This window comes from Ptychodera flava (genome assembly GCF_041260155.1).
Source record: "Ptychodera flava strain L36383 chromosome 3 unlocalized genomic scaffold, AS_Pfla_20210202 Scaffold_25__1_contigs__length_14229661_pilon, whole genome shotgun sequence".
NCBI lineage: Eukaryota > Metazoa > Hemichordata > Enteropneusta > Ptychoderidae > Ptychodera > Ptychodera flava.
In genome coordinates this window covers 2,956,828-2,961,227 of record NW_027248279.1, presented here as the reverse complement: position 1 = coordinate 2,961,227, position 4,400 = coordinate 2,956,828, and positions in this window count along the sequence as shown.

The window sequence follows — 4,400 nt, the reverse complement described above, 5'->3', positions numbered from 1 at the left end:
GTAGCACTTGTGGTTACTGAATTATGGACCAATATGTATATTTGAGGTCAAAGGTCACCGAGGTCACGTGACATTTTGTCAAAAAATTGTATTGCTAAGTTATCCCTATATACCAAAAATCAGACCTCTAGCTCTATTGGCTCGCTCAAAATTAGATATGCGCATAATTAATGAGGTACAATATGTGGCGTCATAAGGTGTCCCATCATACCATATATGAAGGGTGTAGCACTTGTGGTTACTGAGTTATGGACAAATATGTATATTTGAGGTCAAAGGTCACTGAGGTCACGTGACATTTTGTCAAAATATCTGAGATATCTGCGTGAACTGATGGACCAACGGATGGACCAACGACGGGACATGACCCAATCTATAAGCCCCCTGGACTTCATCGTGGGACTAAAAACTGTGTCACTGCATCCTTTTTGCAATATGAATACGATGAGAAACTAAATTTTTATTTTTCTTGGCCTTATACATGGGAGTCTATGGAGAAGTGCCTTATACATGGGAGTCTATGGACGTGTAAACTAAAAAGTCCTCTAACACGGCCAAATTTGATCGCATTGTGAAACAAATCGACGTGCATCTGTATGGGGTAGGGTACTATCCTTGTGCAAAGTTTGAAAGAAATTGACCAGGGCATGTCTGAGATATCTGCGTGAACGACGCACACACACACGCACGACATACGCACGCACAGACATGACCAAACCTATAAGTCCCCCCGGACAGTGTCCATGGGGACTAAAAATAGACCTTTTGTGAATTACGCGTATGATATATTCGGTCGTCTTAACTGTGTACAGATTAGTTAGGATAGCGACGCAAGGTCAACAGATTATGTTAATATTTCTGATCTTGTCTGGGTGCATGCGCATACTTTCCACTGTCCTGTGTGCCTGACGTTAATAATAATGGCTTCAGTGGTGAAAAACGGAAGGCAGAGACGCGTAAAACGTAAGCGTGGCGTAAGAAGAGAGTAAGTAAGATCATGGACCAGGCTACCAGAACAAAACTCAGATTGTCTGACTTGGGTCGTACTATAGCAACGTGGCAGAAGATGAGATGTTGGACACGAGTCTTTCTTCCGACGAGGAAGCTGTTGATTATCAGATTCTCTCCACCGAAGTAAGTTCTCCAACGTGAAAGTCAGCGACAGAGTCTGTCTACCACAGTACGCTCATTCTGATGCGAAGGTCGGCGATAAGTGAACAAATTTGTGAATGAAACTGGTGGACGTGTCAAGCGATGCGTATGCATAAATTTTCATCTCTATCCAGGGGAAGTTAACAAGCGCACGGGCCGAATAACGAACGTGAATTGTCACCACCATGGCTTCTGTGATGCCGCGATGTCGAAATCAATGTGGTCCATTGAGACTCTTGCAAACGTAAAATATCGCAATTCGCCTCCGACAGGCGTAAAAGATACTTCTAAATTGAAGAGAAACGGATTGATAGATCTTGACAACCGTTTACAGTTACGGTAACATGCTTAGACTCTAATTTGAGCAAAACAGATTAGCCGTGGCAGTGTTTGTTTTGTAAATAAACCAACCTCATTACTCGTACATCTCAACAGTTTTGTGTGTGTTTCTCAGATTTTCTCGCCATTTCATTTATGATCTTCGGAAGGGTATTTGATGTAAAATACAAAACATCTAGTCTCCTGCTTGATGCAAGTTCGTGAACATGAATAAAAATCGCCGGAAAGTCATATCAACGATCGATTTTTGTACGTATAGGGGTGTTTACACAATTCTTTGATTTTCTCTCTTCCGATTTTGGCCTGACAAGCGTAACTTCAACAGAAATTAGGTTTGAGTAGGGTGCACAGATTGGTCTGATTTTTTACCAGATCACAGTAGCAATACATATCGTACAACGGTGTCTCAGATTTTACAGCAAAATTTATGGAAAAAAGAAAGTCTCACTGGGCAAAATGCTTGATATACAACAATATGTATAGTTATTTGCCGAGTAGGTGTGCTGTTACAGTTGTAATCACCACACTTATGGTCAGGAACTTGTAAACATCACCGGCCCAGCCTCGTGATCGGCCTTCAGCTCGTGATGTTTACAAGTTCCTGACCATAAGTGTGGTGATTACAACTGTAACAGCTCACCTACGAGGTGCGATTAACGACTTATACCACGAAAAACAGTCCAATCTTCTCTAAAATTTGAAAATTACTGTCAATAAATCGTCTACTTTTGATTTGAATACCCACAATGGAATGGAGTGACCCATTTTACGTCGAAAGGTTCACTGAGATCATTATGCACCTGGCATGCGAGCTTGGGAGAATGACCTATCCCAGACAAGTAGGACAAGGGCTCTGGTCAACTGCAAATCTGCATTTGAATAAGGTCTACAGAGCGGTATAATGCACCTGTGTAGAAGGAAAGTGTTTTAGTCTGATTGGTTAAATAAAATGGCTTGCCTTACTCTATCTTGTTGGCTATTGGCTAGCGAGAAGGAATCAATCTGTAGATGCATGTGATTGCCTCATGGATGCATCAGGCTTTCAATACCATTTTCGTGTTTTCGACTGGTCAAGATGGACCTTGTAAACTTGTCTGATCTGATGACCCAAGAGACTCCCTAGAGTTCCATGGACGGCCATGTAAAAACAACCAAAGTGGATTTTACACGGGCAAACTGCCCTATAAGAGCAGCCGCTACTACGGAGCGCATAAAATCCACGATGTATACTTCAACTTATAAAACAGTACTTCGCTATGATAACACCGGACAGGATTGTACTATCGATAACCCTTGCCAAGGGATAATCAAGTTCTCCTGCAAGAAAATATACGTCTTTACACAAAGCAATGTGCAAGATGGCTTGGCCAGACTGCCAGCAAACTGGATATTCTGGCAGGTAATTTATTCTTTTACTAAAATATTATACACAAAACGAATTCTGTAAAGTTATAAAATTAAATTCATTGACTAAAACAATTTTTGTGTGTGCGGCAGTACCACAGCATTTCTTTCGACTATTCCACAAACGTTACAAAAAGGCTGTACTTATTTCCATGATATTTGTGACATATGTTTGTGTTTGATAATTTCAGGTGAATGTGGCAACATCTCTGTATCATCAGGGATTCGATGAGCAGCTTATCAAAGAACAAACAGGTCACAGATCAGATGACGGTTTACGCGCCTCACATGTATGTCTACTGCACAACAAAAGCATGTGTCGAATATATTACTACCACCTCTATCTAGTGTTAAATCAGAGGAATCTGTAAGTAAACCAGTTCAAGTTACGACAAAACAATGTAACGAAACAGACAAGATTGGTCCAACCCAAGAAGACGCCGAATCTAAAGATGGACAGTCTTCATCAACAAATCATGTTGATTACATTGTTCATGGTCCAAAGAAAGTTAAAATTGAATTATAAATGTGATGCTATAACATGTCAGTTGAACAAATTGTCTTCATTTTGTTATTGAATGTGTGCGAATGCTTTAGACATCTCGATTGACCTATTGTTCTCTTGCAAATTAGTAATCAGTCATACTTTTTTCATATTAAATAAGTAATCACTACACTTTTATTGATATGATAATGATTTTCTTTCATTAAAGTGTGGTGATTACTTATTTACATATGAATAAAAGTATGACTGATTACTTATTTTGCATAAGAACAATAGGTCTTAGTCGTGTTTTCAGGGAAAATGGATGGCAAGAACAATAGGTCACATGACCTGGAGTGGTATAAAATACACATATACTGATTCTGTACATGTGTCAATACATCCAGTATACAGTACGTATGCTAATAAAATGCAAAACTACAGTGTATACTTAGTGTGCAAACATATGCATTGCGTATACTCGTGATCTGCATAGAATACGCTACGCATATCAACGTATTGGAATGTTCCATATACAAAGATATACGCTGCATATGCAATTAGTATTCTGTTCCATATACATCAACACACGTAAATATACTAAGCGCATATCAAGCATTTTGTCTAGTGTCTTGCTGAAGTGAACGAAACCCGGTAATTTATTCAAAAACCAGAGTTTTGTTACTTTCACACCTTATTGTGCTGAAACAAAAGGTAATAGAAAAACCTGGGACACCGGTTTTTTCCCCAGAGTACTCAATTGTTGATTTCTGTTAAAAGATCCTAAGTCGCCACAGTCCTTGAACACGTAATTTTTATTAGGTAAAAAAACTAAAAAATATTTTATTTAATTTTTTTTACATTTTATTTGCTCATCAACAGCGCCATCAGTTACAGACAAGAAAATAAAAAAAGAGAAGGATAAATACACTAAAATTTAAACAAACATAAAAGCACTCTAAAAATCAATAATGACAAAAACAAATTAACATGTCTTTTAATAGTTGAATGAGATTCTTCA